This window comes from Lutra lutra, chromosome 13 (assembly GCF_902655055.1).
Source record: "Lutra lutra chromosome 13, mLutLut1.2, whole genome shotgun sequence".
In the NCBI taxonomy this organism is placed as follows: Eukaryota; Metazoa; Chordata; class Mammalia; order Carnivora; family Mustelidae; genus Lutra; species Lutra lutra.
This window is the reverse complement of record NC_062290.1, coordinates 31,980,845-32,004,159: the sequence shown is the minus strand read 5'-3', so window position 1 is coordinate 32,004,159 and position 23,315 is coordinate 31,980,845. Positions and strand designations below refer to the sequence as shown.

General features: G+C 41.0%; 1 pseudogene; it reads left to right on the top strand.

The window, feature by feature from the left end:
- The first annotated feature begins 17,544 nt into the window (after positions 1–17,544).
- LOC125083579 (uncharacterized) lies at positions 17,545–22,833 on the top strand (annotated as a pseudogene).
- Positions 22,834–23,315: the final 482 nt, after the last annotated feature.

The window sequence follows — 23,315 nt, the reverse complement described above, 5'->3', positions numbered from 1 at the left end:
TGTGTATCACCTCCCCTGAAAATCTGTTCTTAAGTGGCTTTTCCCAGCTCCAACCTACCCTTGGCAGTCTTTTATCTCCCTGTGGTAAAAGCCTGTCACACTGCACCACGGACATGCCCGTTGTCCCCCTGAGAAGAGAAAAGGGGCAGTGAGGGCCCCTGAGCATTTGCAGCTCTAGCGCAGAGCCCCATGCCTGGCTTGCAGGAAATGCCAGATCATGAAGACAAACGGAGATCATCCTCTGGCTGAAACCAGCTCTTCTTTGCCTACCACAGGGTCTGGATCTATAAATAGCAGCCGGTTATTATTGCTGTTTTTCTAGGGATTTTTTTTCCCATACATTTCCCAGGTCTTTACTCTTTTTCTATCACTTTAATTCAGGCTTCAACCACTTCCTAGTCAGATCAGGTGAAAGCATTTTCCTTCCCGTACCCTCAATGTATTTCATACCTAGCAATTTTTTTTTTTTTTTAAGATTTTATTTACCCATTTGACAGACAGATCATCAGTAGGCAGAGAGGCAGGCGGCGGGGGGGGGGGGGGGGGAAGCAGGCTCCCTGCTGAGCAGAGAGCCCCATGTGGGGCTCGATCCCAGGATCCTGAGATCATGACCTGAGCCGAAGGCAGAGGCCTAAACCACTGAGCCACCCAGGCGCCCCCATACCTAGTAATTTTTAGTCAACGTGGATTTGCTGCATCAAATAGTTCCTTCTTCTTCAAATATAAATATATAAATATATTGATCAAGTCACTCGCATGTCTTAGGAGAATGTCATACCTTTAGTAGCAAACTTGAAATCTTGGCCATTGGTTTTGATTTTTGTTTTGGTTTGATTTGGTTTGGTTTTTGTAATTTTAAAAATCCCTCCAGCCCTTGGCTCTGTCTGACCTGATTGCTTTCAGCTGTTTCTGCAACAAAATTGTCCCTGCAGAAACTCTCATTGTTGTCAGTGGCGCCCCCTTCTGAACACTTTGTTAATAAAAAGCTTTTTTTTTTTTTTTTTTTTTTTTTGCTATGGTAAATGTGTGACAACAATGAGGTATTTCAAAGAGGTGAATCACAGATAAATTTCTCTAAGGGTGGGGTGAGGGTTACTCAAAAAGGAACTTTACAAGGCTTTTAAAGATATTGATAATCATTATAACTTAACGTGACTTACTGTTACTGTGCTCTTAACTGGTCAAACACTTGTTGGCTTCCAAGAAAGACTAACATAGTTCTGGATGGTTCTAGCGGCATTCTAGCACAGGGTCTCATGAGGGAGGGATTCTAGCCACTGGCTGTGCAAGGCATGAGGACTGTTAGTGATTCTATTTCTTCCTCTGCAGAATGGGCCCCCAGGTCCTTTCTACCCAAATAAATAATGTGGTGATTCTCTCAGTGAGTTGTACTTTTGGTTTAAACAGCCAACTGTCCTCTTAAAAGGACTTTTTTTTAAAAGTTCTTTAAAAAAAAAAAAAAGTCCTTTTAAAAAAAATTTTTTTTTTTAATTTTTTAATCTCATATGTTTACTCTGATCCTGGAACTTTGTCATTTTTACCTTCTCTGCTGATTAAAATATTCTCTCCAAAATGTCAGTTATTTGCACTTACTTGCACTGTAGACATTCTTTACATATTTTTTTTTAAAAATCCATTCATGATCCTTAGTGAAAATCTCGGGAATCTGAATGACTACCATTTGCTATTCTTCGAATAGTTACTGTCTCCACTAAGTGACAGGGCTTCAGAGAACGTGAGCTGACAAGAGATGTAGCCTGTTTTCCACTTTCTGCTACCGTGTTCATTTCTTTGTTACTCAGAGGAGCCTTCTTTGTAGAAACATATCCAATCTTTTAAAAATCATAAAGCTGAATTTAAATTCTGTCCTTTCATTCCCCACAATGATTAAAAAGCCAAGAAGTAGGGACGCCTGGGTGGCTCAGTTGGTTAAGCAGCTGCCTTCGGCTCAGGTCATGATCCCGGCATCCTGGGATCAAGTCCCACATCGGGCTCTCTGCTCATCAGGGAGCGTGCTTCCCCCTCTGCCTCTGCCTGCCATTCTGTCTGCCTGTGCTCGCTCTCTCTCCCTCTCTCTCTCTCTGACAAATAAATAAATAAAATCTTAAAAAAAAAAAAAGCCAAGAAGTATTGGATAGGAAATAATTTTGTTCCATTTTTTAAGAGCCCATAGATGGCATTTTTTAATGTTGTGTTTTTGAGTTTTCCTCACTATGTTACTTCTACTTCATAGATAAACAATTGCTAATGACAATGTGAACTTCCTACAAATGTGCAACCCAAATCCCTAGGTACATATTACTCAAGTTCTTCGTTCCCTTTAAACATTATTTCCCTCTTGATATGCATTCTTGTTTTGTATTGTATTGCATTATAAGGTGTTTTTTTTTTTTTAAACACACTGCATTTTTTAACAACTGAGCCACCCAGGTGTCCCCACACTGCATTTTTTAGAGTAGTTTGGGGATCAAAGTAAAATTCCCTTTCCCCACATACACACAGCCTTTCCCATTATCAACATCCTGTACCACGGTGATAATTTGTCACCCTCACTGACCCTACACTGACACATTATCACCCCAAAGTCCAGAGTTTACATTAGAGTTCACTCTTGGTGGGGCACCTGGGTGGCTCAGTGGGTTAAGGTCTCTGCCTTCGGCTCAGGTCATGATCTCATGGTCCTGGGATCGAGCCCCAGATCAGACTCTTTGCTCGGCAGGGAGTCTGCTTTCCCCCCAGACCCTGCTTTCTCTGCCTGCTTGTGATCTGTCAAATAAATAAATAAAATCTTAAAAAAAAAACTGTTCTCATAGAGTTCACTCTTGGTATAGTACCTTATGCATTTTGACAACTATGTAGCGATATATATCTAAAATATCATACATATCATACAGAACAGTTTCACTGCCCTAAAAATCCTCTGTGCTCTGCCTATTCATCCTCCTCCTCCCCTAACTGCTACAAACCGCTGACCTTTATACCATTTGCATAGTTCTGCCTTTTCTAGAAGGTCATATAGTTGGAACCTTGCAACATGAAGCTTTTTCAAATTGACTTCTTTCACTTATTATGATGAATTTTAAGTTTGTTCCATGTCTTTTCATTGCTTGATAACCATTTCTCTTTATCGCTGAATCATATCCCGTTGTCTCAATGGACCACATTTTATCTATCCATTCTCCTCCTGAAGGACATCTTGGTTACTTCCAACTTTTGGCACTTATGAGTAAAGCTGTTATAAACATCTGTATGCAGGTTTTTGTGTACACAAGGTTTTCAGCTCTTTGGGTGAGTACCAAGGAGCATGATTGCTGGATCATATGGTAAGAATATGTTTAGTTCTGTAAGAAACTGACCAACTGTCTTCCAAAGTGGTAGCACCCTGAGCTGAAGGCAGAGGCTTAACCCACTGAGCCACCAAGGTATCCCTAGATTTTTTTTTTTTTAATATATGTGGATATCCAGTTGTTCCAGCACCATTTGTTGAAAAGAATATTTTTGCTTCTTTGTCAAAGATCAGTTGACTATATGACTATATTTATGTAGGTATATTTATGGGCTGTTTATTCTGTTTCATTGATCTACTTGTCTATTTTTTGCCAATTGTACTGTCTTGATTGCTGTAGCTTTGTAGTAAGTCTTGAAGTTGATTTTTATCAGTAAGACTTTGCTCTTCTTCAGTATTGTGTTGGTTATTCTGAGTCTTTGACATCTCCACATGAAATATAGAATCAGTTTGTTGATATCCACAAAATAACTTTTTGGAACTTTTATTGGGATTCTGTTGAGTCTATAGATCAAGGTGAGAATAACTGACATTGTGACAATATTGAGTCTTCCTATCCATGAACATGGAATATCTCTTCATTTATTTAGTTGTTCTGACATCTTACCTTTGGGTTTTATAATTTTCCCCATATAGAAGTTATAAATATTTTGTTAGATTTATAACTAAGTATTTCATTTTAGGGGGTGCTAATGTAAATGGTATTGTGTTTTTAATTTCAAATTCAATTTTTTCATTGCTAGTATACAAGAGAGTGATTGACTTTTGTATATTAACCCTGTATACTGGAACCTTGCAATAATTGCTTATTATTTCCAGGAATTTTTTTGACAGTTTTCTTCCCTACATAAACGATCATTTCCTTTTATTGTCTTATTGCATTACCTAAGACCTCCAATATGGTGTTGAGAAGGGACATTCTTGTCTTGTTCCTAATCTAGCAGGAAAACTTATAGTTTCTCACCTTTAAGTGTAATGTTAATTATGGGGGATTTTTTTGTATATGTTCTTTATCAATAATGTGTATTCTGTTGTGTTTGAATGAAATAGTTGATAAATGTTGACTAGGTCCACTTGACTAATGGTGTTCAACTATGTCCTTACTGGTTTTCTACTGGCTCTGCCCATTTCTTTTTTTTTTTTTTCTGTTTTATTATATTTATTTATTTGAGAGAAAGAATGAGAAGGGAGAAGTCAGAGGGAGAAGCAGACTCCCTACTGAGCAGGGAGCCCCATGTGGGACTCGATCCTGGGACTTGATCCTGGGACTCCAGGATCATGCCCTGAGCTGAAGGCAGTTGCTTAACCAACTGAACCATCCAGGCTCCCAGATCTGCCGATTTCTGACAGAAGGTGTTGAATTCTTCAGCTGTAATAATGAATTCATCTATTTCTCCCTGTAGTTCTAGTAGTTTTGCCTCAGGCATTTTGACATCTGTTGTTAGACACGTATATATTAAGAGTTGTTAAGTCTTCTTGGAAAATTGACTGCTTTATTATTATGTAATGCCCCTCTTTATCTCTGAAAACTTTCTTTGCTCTGGAGTCTGCTCTGTCAGAAATTAATATAGCTATTCCTGCTTTCTTTTTATTAGTGTTAACATGGTATATATCTCTCCATTCCTTTACTTTTAATTTCTATATGTGTCTTTATATTTAAAATAAGTTTCTTTTTTTAAGATTTTATTTATTTGAGAGAGAGATGAATGTGGGGGAGGAGCTGAGGGAGAAGGAAAAGCAGACCACCCACTGAGCAGGGAGCCTGATGCAGGGCTCAATTCCATTACCCCAAGATCATGACCCAAACTGAAGGCAGATGCTTAACCGACTAAGCTACCTAGGCACCCCTAAAATAAGTTTCTTATAGATAAAATATAGTTAGATCTTGTTTTTTGATCCACTCTAATAATCTCTGTCTTTTAGTTGGTATATTTAGACAATTAACATTTAAAGTGATTATTGATATTTTTGGATTGATACCTACCATAGTTGTTACTATTTTCCATTTAGTGCCTTTGTTCTTTGTTCCTGTTTTTATCTTTCTCTCCCTTTTGTAGTTTTTTTTTTTTTAAGATTTTATTTATTTATTTGTCAGAGAGACAGCACAAGCAGGGGGAGCAGCAGGCAGAGCAGGCAGAGGGAGAAGCAGGTTCCTTGCTCAGCAAGGAGCCTGATATGGGACTCAATCCCAGGACCCTGGGATCATGACCTGAGCTGAAGGCAGATGCTTAGCCAACTGAGCCCCACCTTTTGTAGTTTTATTCTTTTATTTTTATTTTTCTTTTTGTAGTTTCAATTGAGCATTTTATGGGATTCCATTTTCTTTTCTTTGTAGCATATCAGTTATATTACTTTAAAAAAAAAAAAAACGTTTTTTTAGTGGCTGTCCTAGACTTGTGCAATATAATAATACAAGCCATTTTCAAATAGTGCAGGTAGTGCAAGTACCTTATAATAACATAAGTAATCCTAATTCCTCCCATATATCCCTTGTATCATTGCTGTTACTCATTTCACTTATACAATAAGCATACTAAACATATATATGTACATAAACATACATAATTAAGTACATTGTTGCTATTATTATTTTGAACAAATTATTGTTAGATCAACTAAAAGTAAGAAAAATAAAAGCTTTGGGCGCCTGGGTGGCTCAGTTGGTTAAGCGACTGCCTTCGGCTCAGGTCATGATCCTGGAGTCCTGGGATCGAGTCCCTCATCGGGCTCCCTGCTTGGCAGGGAGTCTGCTTCTTCCTCTGACCCTCCCCCTTCTCATACTTTCTCTCTCTCTCAAATAAATAAATAAAATCTTAAAAAAAAAAAAAAGAAAAAGAAAAGCTTTTATTTTACCTTGACATATTGCTTCCCTGATGGTCTTCCTTTCTTATGTAGGTCTGAGTTTTTGACCTCTATTTTTTCCTTCTAAAGAACTTCTTTTAACATTTCTTGTAAGGCAGGTCCACTGGCAATTAATTCCCTCAATTCTTGTTAATTTGAGAAAATATTTACTTTTCTTTCACTTTTGGAGGTTAAGTTTTCAGGGTGCAGAATTCTAGGTTGGCATTTTTTTTTCCCCTTTCAACACTAAATATTTCACTTCACTGTCTTCTTGTTTGCCTGGTTCCTGAGCAGAAGTTGGATGTAATTCTTACCTTTATTCCTCTATAGTAAGGTGTTTTTATTCTCTGGCTTATTTTTCCTTTATCATTGCTTTTCTGAAGTTTAAATATATTATGCTTCGGTATAGTTTTGTTTGTCTTGGTTGGTTTTGGTTTTTGTCATTTATCCTGCTTGGTGTTCTCTGAGAGTCCTGGATCTGTGGGTTGGTCTCTGATATTAATTTAGGAAAATTCTCAATCATTATCACTTCAAATATTTCTTTTGTTTCTTTCCCTCTTCTTCTGATATTCCCATTACATGTATGTTAAAACTTTTGTAGCTACGTCTCAGTTCCAGAATATTTTGTTCTAGTTTCTTTTTCTATCTTCTTTACCTTTTCTCTTCCATTTTGGAATTTTCTACTGTCTTATCCTGAAGCTCTGAATTTTTCTCCTCAGCCATATCCCATCTGCTAATGAGCCCATCAGAGGCATTCTTTATTTCTGCTACAGTGTTTTTTTTCCCCTAGCATTTAAAAATTTTTCTTTTGAGAATTTACTTCTTCCTACTTAAGTTGTCAATCCACTCTTGCCTGATGTCTACTTTATCCATTAGAGTCCATACCATATTGATCAGAGTTTTCAGTTCTCTGGCTGATAATTCCAACAATCTTGCCATTGCTGTTTCTTCAAATTGTGTTGCCCTTTTAGTATGCCTTGTAACTTTTTCTTAATAGCCAGACATGATGTACCAGGCAAAAGGAACTGCGGCACATAGGCCTTCAATACGCCAGCCTTTAGTAATGTGGTGAGTGTTGGGGAGAGGAAGCATTCTGTAGTCCTAGTATTTGGTTTCAGTCTTCTGGTGAGTCTGTGTCTCTGGACTGTGAACCTCACAAATGCCTCTCAGTCCACTCTCGCCCCGAGATGAGACAAAATTGCTAGAGTGGGTTGGAGTTGGGTCTTTCCTTTCCCCCATGTAGAAGGTGAGAGCCAGCTGAGGTTGGACATTTCCTTCCTCTGGGTTGGTTAGGCTGTGATAAAACCCCAGTAGTTTAGACTCTAGTAAAATAGTTCCTCTGAGGGGGAGGCCTTTTTAATAACAGAATGCTCTTAGTATTTCAAAATGATTCCAATTCTCTTCTTGCTACTGATAGTCACTGTGAGAACCTGGTCAAACTTATGAGGTAAAATTCCTAAAAATGTGTGGCTTCCCATCCCCCCACCCCCTGGAGTTTTTATTTCTCAGAAATCCACACTGAGCCTTCAGCAATTGAACAATTACAGTTCAGGTTTTCCTGCCTTCCTACAAAATCCAGTGAAGGTTTCTGTGTGTGGCTTTCTGTTCTGGTAGATTGTAATCTTCTATACGGGCCTGTTGGTTTCTCCAATGTTGAAGGCAGTGCTTTGCCCTGTGACCCCACTTCCCTGATGGATCTAAGGAGGGCTGTTGACTTTCCAGTTTGTTGAGCTTTTTACTTGTCAGGGAGGAGTGGGGATGACTTTCAGGCTCCATGTTGGCCATTATAAAGCTTTAAGTATTTGAAAGCAAAATAATGATTTTATTGTTGTATTAGTATACTTTTGTGATCATCATTAATGTATCATAATTCAACCACTCTATTATTGAACACATAGGTGCATCTACTCTTCCTTTATTTCTTAGTTACTTCAGCTGAAATGATTATCTTCACGCACTTGAAATTATTCTTCTTTAGATTATTTTCTTTTTATATCCAAGTTCACATCTATAAACCCCCAATCCCAAAATCTATTAAGAAAATGACTATAATATTCATGTGATTGGATCTTTTGGTTGGGAAAGAAGGATGGGGGAGGAGACACGTGAGGATTAGTCCTCTTTCAACACTTCCAAATCTTTGCACTGATTGAAATGGAAAATGTCTGAGTATCATAAGGAGTTGCCTGTTGAAACAAGTTAAGTGACACCCCATTCTCTCAGCTGAATAGTAAGGAGTCCTTGGGGCTCCTGGGCGGCTCAGTCAGTTAAGCCACTGCCTTCGGCTCAGGTCATGATCCCAGGGTACTGGGATTGAGCCCCATGTCAGGCTCTCTGCTCAGCGGTGAGCCTGTTTCTCCCTCTCCTTCTGCTTGTCTGCCTACTTGTGTTCTGTCTGTCAACTAAATAAATAAAATCTTTAAAAAAAAAAAGAAGAAGAAGAAGTAAGGAGTCCTGAAACTGAGAAAGCTTGTATGGAAATGCTGGTGATGTGCATTTCTAAAATGCAAGTTCTTAATAATCACAAAAGGAAGGTCAATTAAATTCTGTTTATCTATGAGAAATTATATTCTACAATGTGCAACTTAAGCTTCCCCTTCTGTTTCAACTGAATTAAATTTTTCTCCATGCTAATTGTGTCAGCTGTAACTTAGTGATAAAAAAGTACACGTTTCAGACACATAAATGTCACCAGAACTCTCAAAAGGCAGCTTTTGCCTTATATTATCCTGTTATGTATAATGTTTTGTCTATCATAGAAACAAAATTGGCTTTTCAACTTAAAACAAAAAAAAAGTACACGTTTCTTCCCCTGAAACTGCTGGAACAGATGTTGGTTTGAGATGGCTCAAGCACAGGTCCTCTGTACTTGTGTTCGCCTTTGGTGCCCTCTACCTTCCCTCTCGGTGCACTTCCTTGCTCCTTTTCATTATTTCCTCTCTTCCTAATGCTCCCCAGTTCCCCAGAGAAAACCTGATTGGATAAAAATAATTGACAATAGCATGAAACTATTTGCCTTTTAAAAGAGATCAAAACAGTGTAACACAAAGGAATGGTTGGTATATAATCTCAGACAGGAAAAGTCTCAAATCATTTCAAATATGCTAACCACCAGTTAATTGTGTAAAATGGATTAAAAAATCAATTATTACGTTCATATTTATGTCATAGTCTGTGCATGTCCCTTGTTGGGCATTGGATATTTTTGTATTTCTATATTTTATATTTGTGTTTATTGAGCTTTTCAGGATGCAGCTAAGTTACTTGAAAGAGTTTGATCCTTTTGGGTCTTGCTTTTAAGATTTGTTGGGTGTCTGGGGCACCTGGGTGGCTCAGTGGTTTAGGCCGCTGCCTTCGGCTCAGGTCATGATCTCAGGGTCCTGGGATCGAGTCCCACATTGGGCTCTCTGCTCGGCAGGGGGCCTGCTTCCCTCCCTCTCTCTGCCTGCCTCTCTACTTGTGATCTCTCTCTGTCAAATAAATAAATAAAATCTTAAAAAAAAAAGATTTATTGGGTGGAAATGGGGCAGCGCTCCATCAGCCCAGGGATAATTATTCTCCTAATTCTTCTCTATTACTGAGGCAAGACTCTTGTGTGTACTCTGCCAAATTCCCATGAAATAGAAGGTTTTTCTAGTCGCATTGGTAGGACTAAACACTATTCGTGGCTCTGAGTGAGCACCACTCATTGTCCCCTCTAATTCTCTGACATAGTCCCTCTAATCATCCTTTCTCCAACTCTGGGTCATTTCCAACATGAATGCCTCCATCAGTAAATGTTATGCTGAGTAGTCAAGAGGGACATTCCATGGATCTCTGAGGAACCTTTTGTGAAGTCTCTACAGCATTCTGTCCTGTGACTTCTAGCTATATCTCTTCACATTAGGGAGTCATAGGGATTTGTCTGCGTTCCTGTTCTCTGCACTGCAACTGGGAAATTCCCTTAAGACAGTAAGCCGGGACAATTACAAGAATCATCTTGCTTATATCCTGGCTCTTAGAAATCATTGATACTTTTTATCTGTTGTGTAGTGTCTTAAAAACTCTTGTTTCATATATTTTACTTGGGGTTTTTGTTCTTATTTCAGGTAGAAGGGTAAATCTGCTTCCTGTTACTCTACCTTGGTCATAAAGCAAAGTTGACATATATCCATTTTTTAAAAAATCGTACATGTAGTTATAGAGAACATAGATTGGCTTGTGTCTACCCCTCATATCACTGTGCAACTTGTTTTTTTTCGTTTAAAAAATTTTTAGCTTATTTTTGGTAACTTCTGTAAAATATTATATTGCATGATTATATCATATATTTATTCATCCTCCTATTGGTTGCCATTTATGTTGTTTCTAATATTTGCTATTACAAACAATGCTGCAAACAACATTTTTATGCGTGCCTCCTTGTATCACATGTAACAGATATCTTAGGTCAATTCTAGCAAATTTAGCAATTTTAGGCCAAATGCTCTCCAATGTGACCATTATCACTTTACATTCCCACACTGTAGGAAGATCTGTTTCTTTGCAATTTTGCCAATATTTGATATTGGCAAGCTTTTAAGGTTTTTGCCAATCTGCTAGCTCACTAATACTTTAATTTGTATTTCTCTTATTTTTTTAAAGATTTTATTTATTTATTTATTTTTAAAGATTTTATTTATTTATTTGACAGAGATCACAAGTAGGCAGAGAGGCAGGCAGAGAGAGAGGAAGGGAACCAGGCTCCCCGCTGAGCAGAGAGCCTGATGTGGGGCTCGATTCCAGGACCCTGGGATCATGACCTGAGCCAAAGGCAGAGGCTTTAACCCACTGAGCCACCCAGGCACCCCAGTATTTCTCTTATTTTATAAGGTTGAGCAGCTTATCATATTTTTATTGGTCATTTTGGTTTCTCCTAGGAATTTTCTACTTATTTTTTATCTAACCGTATATTATTTTTTAACATACTTTAATTTGTTTAAATGAATGCTGAAAACTTTTGATCCTGACCTTTTATTTTATATACATAAATATATATTATATACTATTCTATTTTATAATTAGAAATATAAATACTTTAGGGACGTCTGGGTGGCTCAGTGGGTTAAGTCTCTGCCTTTGGCCCAGGTCATGATCTCAGAGTCCTGGGATCCAGCCCCACATTGGGCTCTCTGCTCAGTGGGGAGCCTGCTTCCCCCTCTCTCTCTCTGCTTGCCTGTCTGCCTGCTTGTGAACTCTCTCTCTCAGTGTCAAATAAATAAATAAAATCTTTTAAAAATATTTTAAAAAAGAAATATAAATATTTTATATTTAAATTTATTTTATATTTACTATAGTTATAAAATAGAATATTATATAGTTAATTTCTCTAAGTTTTCCCTTACTGTATAATTAAAAAAAATTTTTTTTTCATTAACATGTATTATTTGTTTCAGGGGTACAGGTCTGTGAATCATCAGTCTTATACAATTCACAGCACTCACCGTAGCACATACCCTACCCAGTATCCATAACCCAGCCACCCTATCTTTCCCCTCCCGGCTCCCCAGCAACCCTCAGTTAATGGATGAAAGACCTCAGTGTGAGACAGGAATCCATCAAAATCCTTGAAGAGAACACAGGCAGCAACCTCTTCGACCCCAGCCACAGGAACTTTTTCCTAGAAACGTCCCCATTTTATAATTTTTTATTGTCTTCTGGTGCAGAATTTGAATTTATGTCCAGTTAGGCTTATCAGATTTTTCCTTTATGTCTGCCTATTTTTTGGCCTTAAGAAAGCCTTTCTGGGGTGCCAGGGTGGCTCAGTCAGTTAAGCAACTGACTCTTGCTTTTGTTTCATGGTCAAGAGATCCAGGCCCACGTTGGGCTCAACACTCAGTACAGAGTCTGGTTAAGACTCTCCCTCCCCACCCACCCTTCTTTCTCTCTCTCTCAAATAAATAAATAAATACTTTTTAAAAAAGAAAGCCTTTCCTGCTACTGAAGTTATTAAGACATTCTCTCCTTCTTAGTAATTTTAAAATTAAATGCTTTACAGTTAGATATTTAATCTGTTTGAAACTTACTTTTGTGTATAAGGTGAGGTAGAGATATAAATTGCATTGTTCATCTCAATCCAAATATCCAATACTATTTTTGGACTATCCATCTTCTCACCACTTTTTTTTTAAAGATTTATTTATTTGAGAGAGAGAGATCGTGTACCTGCATGTCTTTTTAGTCTGTATTTCACTTATTTCAGTTCTGATGTGTTCCTTCTTTTCTTCTACTAAATTTGGACTTTATTTGTTCTTTTTCTGTTTCCTTGAGGTATCAAGTTAGGTTGTTTATTTGAGATGTTTCTTGTTTCTTGAGTTAGGCCTGTGTCACTATAAAATTCCTTCTTAGAACCACTTTTTTTTTTTTTTAAGTTAGCTCTAAGGGGTGCCTGTGTGGCTCAGTCTGTTAGGCGTTGGCCTTTGGCTCAAGTCATGAATTTAGGGTCCTGGAATTGAGCCCTGCATCAGCTTTCTGGTCAGCACAGGGAGCCACTTTCTCCCTCTTCTCCTGCCTGCTGCTCCCTCCAATTTGCTCAGTCTCTCTCTCTCTCTCTCTCTCCCTCTGTGTCAAATAAATAAATGGCATCTTTAAAAAAATAAAGTGAGCTCTATGCCCAGTGTAGGGCTGAAACTCAAAACCACAAGGTCAGGAGTCACAGTGCTCCACCAACTAATCGGTAATCGGGTCCCCCATTTTAGAACCTGTTTTACTGCATTCCATAAATTTTGTTTCATTGTAATATTTTTTCATTTGCCTCAAAGTATTTCTGTGATCCTATTTTGGTTTGCCCATGAACACAATTGGTTGTTCAGTAGCATGTTGTTTAGTCTCCGTGTTTATGAATTTCCAGTTTTCTTCTTGTAATTGATTTCTAGTTCCATACCACCGTGGCTGGAAAAGATGGTCGATTTGATTTCACTCATCATTTGAGAAAATTCTAGGTTTCTGGAGTTTACTGACTTGTCTTGTGGCCTCACATATGACCTATGGTGGAGAATGTTCTAGGTACACTTGAGAGGAATGTATTCCATGTATTGCTTTTGGATGGAGGGTTCTGTGTGTATCTGTCAAGTCCATCTAAGTAACGGGTTGTCTGACGCTGATATTTCCTTTGTCTTCTGTCTTGATGGTGTATCATTGAGAGAAGTGTGCGGTATTAAAGTTCCCTATGGTATTGGTACTGATTGCTTCTCTTAGGTTTGTCCATATATGCTCTACATATTTAGTTGCTCCACTGCTGGGTGGGTAAATATTTATAAATGTTGCATTGTCTTACTGCATTGATTCCATTATCAGTTTGTAGTGCCCTTCATTGGCTCTTGTTACAGTGTTTGGATTTTTTCTTTTCTTCCTCCATTGAACTGAAAATCAGAAGATCATCTGTTAGCTCTGCAGCCATGAACAAAGCACAGCCCTGCTCTAAGTCTGGCTTTCTTTATTTTCCTCTATAAATAAACACAATAAATTCTTCTCCCAGGACCATATCCTGACTCCAATAAGAGAGTGTGTATAAAATTGCTTTGTAAACTAAGAGATACTGCCCAATTATGAAAATGATTATGCAACCACCAGATGTCCAGGATAAGATTTTTTAAGACATATTTATTTATTGTAGAGACAGAAAAAGAGTGCATGCACAAGCATATGCTAGAGCGGGGAGGGTCAGAGGGAGAGAAGGAATCCTCCAGCAGTGGCCCCACTGAGTGTGGAGCCTGGTGCGGGGCTCTCTCCCAGGAGCTTGGGATCTTGATTTGAGCCAAATCAAGACTCAGCTGCTTAACTGACTGTGCAACCCAGGTACCCCGAGAATAAGATTTTTTAAAACATTTTTTGAGGGCTTACTCTCATAGGTATTATTCTAAGTGACCTCTATTTCATTAAATTCTAAAACCTATTCTTAAATTAAAAATAGAAGCTATTCTAAAAGCAAATATTCATAATATCCTCAGAAGTGGGGAAACAGACAGAAAAGAGGTTAAGTAGGGGCACTGAGGTTGTTCAGTCATTGAAGCTTCTGTCTTTGGCTCAGGACATAATCCCAGGTTCCTGGGATCGAACCCCAGGTCAGTCTCCCTGCTCAGTGGGGAGTCTTCTTCTCCCTCTCCCTCTGTCCCTCCCCCTAGTTATGTCCCCCCCCTCCCCTCTCAAATAATTTGTCTCTCAAATAAATAATTAATTTAAAAAGGTAAATTCCTTGCTCAGTGTCATGATAAATATTAGAACTAGATACAGTCCTGAGTGTGTGACCCTGAAGAATGTGTTCTTTCATTTGTACATTTACCAAAAAATACCTAGCCCTCAAAATACCATAGATTGAATTAATTTTCCATTTCTCCATACATTGAATATTGGAAGGTGCGACAATTCCAGGACCCTGGCTGGCTGGGTCGGTGGAGTGTGTGACTCTTGATCTCTGGGTTATGAGCTTGAGCCATGTTGGGGGTACAGATACTTAACTGAAAAAAAAAAAGATGCTATATTTGGGTTTGTTTTCTTTTTTCCTTTTGACCCCTTCACCCATTTCTCCTACCTCCAACCCCAAACTTCTGCCACCCCCCATCTGTTCTGTCTGTGAGCTCACATTTTTGTTTTTGTTTTGTTTGTTTTAAGGTTCTACGTGTAAGTGATTTCTAGTATTTTTCTTTCTGTCTGGCCTGTTTTATTTAGCATAATGCCTTCAAGGGCCACCATGTTGTAAATCGAAAGATTTCATCCTTTATTATGGCTGAGTAGGATTCCACTGTGGTTATCGACCACAATTCCTTTATTCATTCATCCACTGATGGCATTTCCTTTATTCATTCATCCACTGATGGCATTTAGGTTGTTTCTTTATTTTCACTCTTGTAAATAATCCTGCAGTGTACACAGGGGTGAATATACCTTTGTGAGTTAGTGCTTTCATTTCCTTCAGATAAATACTCAGAAAGGGAATTGCGGGCTCCTTTGGTTGTTCTTTTTCTCATTCTTTTGAGGAACCTCTGGCCGCACCCATTTATACTCCCAGTAATGGTGCACTAGAGTTTTCCTCTACTCCACATCTTCACCAAAACTTGCTATTTCTTGTGTTTTTGATAATGGCCCTTCTGACAGGTGTGAAGTGGTGCCTCATTCTGGTTTGATTTGCATTTCCCTGGTGATTAATTATGTTGAGCATCTTTTCATGTTCGTGTAGACCATCTGTATATCTTCTTTAGGAAAATGTCTATTTGGATCTGCTCCTGTTACATTAGATTACTTGTGGAGTTGTTGTTTTTGGTGCTTTTGTGTGTTTTGTTTTGCTATTGAGTTACATGAGTTCTTTATAGTTTGAATATTAACCCCTTACTGGATATATAATTTACAAATGTTTTACCTTAGGTTACTGTTTTATTTTGTTGATGGTTTCCTTTGTTGTTTTATAGTTTGATGTAGGCCCACACTTTGCTTCTATGTTTGTGTTTACTTTGGTATCAGCTTAAGAGCACCACTACCACAACCTATATCCAGGACCTTTCCAAACCATGTGTTTTCTGCTACAAGTTTTATAGTTCCAGGACTTATATTCAAGTATTTGACCCATTTTGAGTTAATTTTTGTGTATGGTGTAAAAGAATAGTGCGGTTTTGTTCTTTTGCATGTGGCTCTCCAGTGTTCCCAGCACCATTGATGAAAGAGACTATTTTTTCCCCCTTGTTTATTCTTGGCTCCTTTGTCATAAGGTCCCGTACCGTAGATGTGTGTGTTTACTTCTGGGCTCTCTCCTGTCTTCTGGTGATGTGTGTGTCTGTTGTTATGACAATGTTAGATTGTTTTGATTACTCTAGCTTTGTCATTAGTCTGAGTCTGAGTCTGTCATTAGTCTGAAATGAGCAAAGCGATGCCTTTAGTGTGGTTCTTCTTTCTCTAGATTTCTCTGGTATTCAGAGTCTTTTGTGACATCTTACAAATTTTTATATCCTTTGTTCGCTTTCTGTGAAAAATGTCCTTAGAATCTTGATAGGAATTGAAATGTAGATGGTTTAGGGAAGTACAAACATTTTACCGCTATTAATTCTTCTCACCCATGAATATGTGGTGTCTTTCGGCTTATGTGTGTTGCCTTCAGTTTCTTTCCTTACCATCTTGTAGTTTTCATTGTACAAGATTTTACCTCTTGGTGAAGTTTATTCCTGGGTATTTTATTCTTTTTGATGCAACTTCAGGTGGGATGATCTTCCTAATTTATTTTCTGATGATTTGTTATTAGTGTATAGAAACGCAGCAGGTTTTGGGGTAGTGATATTGTATCCTGTCCCTTTACTGAATTTAGTCATAGTTTGAGCAATTTTTCACTGGCTTCTTTGAGGTTTTCCTTATATTCTATATCATCTGCAAATAGTGACCATTTTACTTCCTTCTTTCTTTCCAGTTTTGATGACTTCTGATTATCTTCTTGCATAATTGTTCTGCCTTGGATTTTCAATATTGTGTTCAGTAAAAGTGGCAAGGAAAGATTGGCAGTGTTCCTAACTTTGGTGATCTTAGAGGAAATAGTAACAGCTAAAACTTTTCAGTATGGGATGTGACGTAATCTGTGTGGTTGTCATACATGGCCTTTTTATTATTTTTTTTGCCTTTTTATTTTAAGATTTTATTTATTTATTTGAGAGAAAGAGAGAGATCACAAGTAGGCTGAGAGGCAGAGAGGGAAGAGGGAAACAGGGAGAGGGAAGCAGAGGGAAGCAGGCTCCCTGCTGAGCAGAGAGCCCGATGTGGGGCTCGATCCCAGGATAATGACCTGAGGATAATGACCTGAGCTTAAGGCAGAGGCTTTAACCCACTGAGCCACCCCGGCACCCCATATATGGCCTTTTCGGTGTTGAGGTATGTTCCTGGTCTATGCAGTCTGTTGAGAATTTTGATTGAAAACGGATATTAAAGTTTGTCAAATGCCTCCCTGCATCTCAAGGTGATCGCATAATTTTTATTCTTTATTTTGTTAATGTGCTGTATCACTTTGATCGATGTGCACCTATAAACCATCACTGCATTCCTACAAGATCCCACTTGATCATAGTATATGATCCTCTCAGCATATTGGTGTACTTGGGTTGCTAGTATTTTGTTGAACATTTTTGCATCTATGGTCATCAGGGATATTGGACTGTAAGATTCTTTTCTTGGGGTGTCCTCGTTTATTTTTGTATTATGGTAATGTTGCCTCAGCAAGTGATTTTAGAAGCTTTCTCTTCTGTTTTTTGGAAAAGTGGACTGTTATGAATCCTTCCCTGAATGGTAGAATTTACCATGAAAGGCATCTGCTTCTGGAACTTGTTTTTTTGGGAGGTTTTAAATTGCTGATATGATGAGTACTGATGTTTTATGTAAGTATTGAATCACTAAAGATGAAACTGTTTCCACATCTTGGTGTAGGCTGGATGAAGGGGAACGAGAGTCATCAGGGCCTAGCACTCAGAGGCTCCATGCGACACTTCGGCTGTGCCATTCCTCTCAGATGCTGGCAGAGGATGAAGGACATGGTGGAAACACGGCAGAGTGGTGGTGGCAGGGTGGCGGGGATGTGGGGTCTGAGGGGGTGATGAGACTGATGCGTGGTTCTCCTGTCTCACCCATAGGGTATCAGATCGCCTATGGCCTGGCCAACAGCAACTCCATCATGTTGACCACAGTAGAGATGGGTGCCATGGTGAGGCAATTCATGGCCACTGAGCTAGCCCCAGAGTCAGCGTACATCTTCAGGCTGATGACCGAGATGAGGCAGGGCTGGGGGAGCCCCTAGAGGTCACTGTCATCACCACTGAGAAGCGAGGTAAGGGCAGAGGCCCAGGTCCACTGTCCTGGTGACATGGGGAGGACAGCTGGGCCCAACTGAGAACTACAAACTTGCTGGGTCCATGGCTTCCTGGGTCAGGGCTTGCAGGGTAGTGTGCCTACACAGCCTGATATTTACCAGACAGGCAGGAATGTCACTGGAGAGGAGGTTGTGTAACTGCATAAGGGTGGCTCTGAGTCACCATGTTGGAGGGAGGCTCCCTGAAGCCAGGTGCTATTTCTCTGGTATTCAAAACCACATGACCAGCTGAGCCAGGTGTTCCAAAACATGTTTCCTACCAAGCAATCCTAAGGAGATGTGTCTTCATGGATGCTGCTTCTGTTCCAAGCACCAGTCAGGTGCTTATTGTTCATTGTCTTGGTTTATCCTCACCAAATTCTGGGGGACAAAGTGCTGTGAGGCCTGTTCTACAGAAGACGTGGGGCATAGACAGATTCAGTCATTTGCCAGGGACACAGCTGTTGAGGCAGTGATGTGGACACTCTCCACAGACACAGGGCTCCCTATTCCCACAGCAATCTGCTATGGGTTCCCATCTCAGTGAGCCCCTGATATGACATCCAGCCTCATCCTGGGATCTGCCTCAGTGTGTTCTCTTCCCAGGGCCACCCCAACTACTATAGGCCCTTTTTATGCCACCTGACCTTGGAGACACCACAGGGGTTCCAGCTTAGGTCTGAGTCAGGACACAGCAGGAGCAATCTGGAATGGAGATCAGGCACTGAACCCCCACTCTGAAGCTGCCAGGAACCTGCGTGGCTTTCAGGGCAGCGTGGTGCCTGCCAGTTTCTGTGTTACAGCCAGCCCACATGCATAGTTCCCTTAGAGTTCTGGCTTCAGAATGTTTGGCTCAGGTACTGCATCCCTGTTCTCTCCACATCCAGGGAGCAGGTTGTGCTTTGGCCTTGCTGAGGTCACAGGGTAGCACATGTGTAGTAGCTTGACTCAGCCTATCCCAGGAGTGGTGTTGAGTGGAACATATGGCTCATTTACCTCCTGTGCTCTTGAATGGAGAGCCCCATCCATGTCCCAGAGGTGTCTCCCTGGACTTTGGAGCAAAATCAAAACAACAAAATGAAAGGATCCAGGATACATTTGGGCCCGTTTACCTGCAGAGGTACTCTTGGTCTGTGGCTTGCTCATCAATGTCAGAGCAGGGCTCCTACTGGAGCACAGGTAGGCTGACAACCAGGCCTACTGCAGGGTATCTGGAAATGTTGCTGCCCTGGGAGAAACACATTTGTTCACTACTCAAGTGTTATTTGTGCTGCTGTGCTGAATCCTCCTCTGACCCACCTGTGTACCATGAGAGGCTGAGTGAAATGCAGTGCCTGGCGTGTAGATTGTGTTGGCTTCTCTATACATCTCTCCCTAGGGGTTATTCAGCCGGTGGGGAGGGGTTTGGGGAGCAGGTATTTGGGACTGACGTGCCTTACTTCAGAGGTGCCCCCTGAGGTGGAGCAGGAAGGCGGGGGCTGCAGTCCTGTCTGGCACCTAGGCCCACATTGGTCACCACAGTGGCTGGGTTGAGGGGAGCACAGGGCTGGCCAGCCAGAGTCTGTGGCTCATCAACTGCCTGTTGACAGCCTGCACCCAGGGCTCGGGACACTGGAGCAAAGCCAGAGTCGCAGGGCCCAGGCAGATTCTCATAGGAAAGGACTGGAGTCAGGGAGGGAGGCAGGCAGGCCCAGGCAGCTGCATCAGCCAGCCACGTCACCGGGGGACTAAAGCCCGGCTCTGTGCTCTGTGCCACACTGGAGGGTTGGCATGTCTCAGGGCAAAAAGGACACAGTGGGAAGTCTGCCATTACCACAACCCTGAAGTAGATGGTGTGGTGTGGAGTGCACTCAGGCACCTGGGTGCAGTGGGTGTGTCTCCTCACCCAGTCTCCTTTCGAATGCCTAGGTCAGCATCTGGGGGTTGGATGGAGGGCAGCTAGCTAGGGTGCAGGAGTTCTTTCTGAGGAGGCTGGCAGGTGGAATGCTGCCCCATGGCTGGGGTGGACAGTGTGGGTGGAGACCAAAATAGCCTGCTAAGTGCTAAGGCTCAGGCTCTGTGCAAGTGGATTCTTGGAAGCGCCACAGAAGAACCCCATCTGCATGTCCCTGCAGCTCTGCTCCCCCTGCACAAACCTTGGATGGGTGCAAGGAGGGAGAAAGGGTGGGAAGGTATATTTGCTCCTTCCACCCCTATGCGGGTTACCTTCATCCAAAGAGATCTGTCGAGGACATGGAACACAGAGGCCAAGTGGCCTGGTGGACACCAGGAGAGGGTGTGCTGTGCAACCAGGGTTGAAAGGGCTAGACCTGCCTGACCATGGTGGATGCAAAGGGGGTACTGAACAGTTTTGTGGGCCTTGAGCAAGGCAGTGAGCTGCAGGGCTTTGCCATCATCCAGGAAGCCTCCATAAACACTGTTGCAAATCCTTTACAACCCCTCTGGTTTTCTCCTTCGGAGAAAGTTCTAGAAGCAGAACCCTTAGTTCAGAAGACATAAGCGTGTTTGTCTTGGAGATACAGAAACTCATGGACATGCCATGCCCTGGTGACCAGGATGCAGGTCTTGTGGTCTCTGCTTCCATGCTGATGTCTGGCCTTTTATGTTCAGTTAAAATATATCTCATTTAGCATGTGTCCGCAGGCCTTTCATCCCTACTTTGCCATTAAATGCCTGTGACTGTACACGGAGATGTGTCTTGTGGGTTCTTAGTGTCCGATTGTGAAAATTCTCAAATTCAACTGGGTACGGATTTGCAGAACTCATGGAAAAGCTGCATTCAAGCCAAACAAGAATTAATAAGGGGGCACTGAGTGAGTTGAGGAACATTAGTCTACCTTTGTGACTCTTGATTGAAACATTGCTGGTTCTTTAATGTTGCTTCTTCCAGATTGAGGGAAACTGTATCTGAAAATACCCATGATCTTCAGAAATGTGATGAAATATTTCTGTGTGAACAAATGAGAGCATTTAACTTCTCTCTCTCCCTGAACGCTCCATCATTCAGAAACTCTCAGGGAGAATTCTTTCTTCCAAGGTACTTAGGATTATTGGCGTAAGTTCAGCACAAGTGACTTTTTCTTATAACAGGACACCACTGGAAATATTGGTTATTTTACCAAGGGATTGAGCGAAATGTCCAATTTGAGAGTAATGTGTATAGACTCAGATGATGGCCAGACAATTTTCAGGAATTAAGGGTGACTTTGTGGAGCTCCATGGCAATAGCGGCTTGACACCTCGATGACACAATGCCCAGGAGCCTTGCCAGATGTGTAGAGAATGTTACCTGTTGGCAGGTATAGGAACCTCAGGATATTTGGGGGACCTTGAGAAGAGGAATCCACCCAAATCGACAGGTATTGCAGTCAAGTCTGATGGGAGTATTGTGCTTGGCTTTGGCTTGGACACAGTACTGAAAGTTCACTCTAGAGATTCCTCATGAAAAGTTCCAGCACAGCATGGTTTCAAAATCTGTATGGAACGGTCCATCACTATGCCTGCCAGGCTTAGTTAGAATAGATGCTAAGAAACCAAGTGTGCTTGTGGCTGCCTTCTTGCATCTATGAAACCATCCCAAATCCACTGAACTGAAATCCATCACCCGCGGCCACCACCACCAGGTGTTTCTGTGCCTCACAATGGGTCCTGTGAAGCTCTGAATCTATTTAGTTTGCAGTCAGGTTTGAGGACCTTACTTTGGAGGCTGGCAGTGTTTTCTGATTGGGAAAATCCTATCAGAACTATACCCCAAATCATCCCAGAATCCTCTAGAAGCTGGTTGTTGGAGGGCTTGCCCTTTGGGTCAGTAGCATAGTCTCCAGTTAGGAGTGAAACAACTTCAATCTCCAAGGTATAGGTTACATCCATATTGGGTGGTGATTAGTTGTTGGTTTTTTATTTCTTTTTTTGAGTTCCAGGGTCCATGAGAGGCATGTCTTAGAAAGGAAAGACCAGAGGCTCATTTCAGCCAAATAGAGTTGTGAAAAAAAGGAAGGAAACAAGACTAACACAGTCACTCACATAGAGTAGAAAAGACATTGAGGAGGTAGAGTATAAGCATATCTTCTATGGGAGTTACGTGCCATTGAAGTGACGGGGTAGATGAATGAGAACCATGTCAAAGGTGAAAGAGGATTCAAGGAGAAGTAAGCATCTCTAGGACAGTCATGCAAAATGCAGTTGAAAGAGGGTTTATGCAGATTTTCTCTTTGGTTCTGGGAGCAGCAGGAACTTTATTTAGACTCTTGTCAGTAGTTGCCAATGGTGATTGACTTCTGGGCCATCTCCTGGCCCACATCCTCCTGCTTGGGTCTGGCAATGATATCATGGAACTCCTGGTAGCCAATTGACCATGCATGTATTATTTGAAAGTCTGCCAGCAGCAATGCTAAGTCTTTCACACACTTCTGGATCCTGTGGCTTTGGCCTCTTTGAGCTTGTGCTCTCTGCTGGAAGGGAAGGACATGCTTTCAGTTTTGTGTGACATTGTGTCTTCCCGAGGGCTGGTCCTGAGACCTCAACTAAATGCTCTCCCTGTTTTTACAGGTGGTGCTTCGAGGCTCAGGTGACTTGGCCTCTTTGGCAGCATCCAATGTGTCTGGCCTCTGTCTCTTCAGTGCAGATTCAAGTGCAACATGTACAGGAGTGTGACCCCTGTCGTCTCCCTGGTGGATGTACATCACACTAGTAAGTGGTCTTGGTTCTGAACATCCCGCCTGGGTTGAGGTTCAGGCCTTGACTTGGGAGTCTTTTTTGCTGGTTTCTGTCTTTCTTCTGGAGGGAAAGATACCCTCTTCTTGTCAATTAAATTGGAGATGTAGCCTTAACCAGAATATCTAGAGTTTGCTGCTTGGGGAAAATTACTTAGTGGCACATATGGAGAAGGTTCTGCAAGTCCTGCCCCATACAAAACATCTGAACTACAGGTTGCTTCTGTTAGCAGAATCCTGAGTTACTGCAGGGTTATCTTATAAATAGACATTCTGTCCAAAATAGTGTTTTCTGCCAACACATTCTTTTTAGGGCCAGTATACTAGTGTAAAGAGAATATTGGGCATCTTTACAAATGGATCTCTGAGTGGACGTGTTGTTGTTGTTGTTTTGTTTTTTTTTTTTTTTTTTTTTTTTTTTTTTTTTAAGATGAGGAGGTGGGAGAGAGAGAGAGAGGGAGACACTGGGCAGGCTCCACATGCTTTGCAGAGCATGACACAGGGCTCGATCTCACAACCCTGAGATCATCACCTCAGCCAAAATCAAGAGGGTCAGTAAGAAGTTCACTCACATGGAGTAGAGAAGACATCAGGAGGTAGAGTGTATGCACATCTCCTGTAGGAATTCTATATCACTGAAGATTCA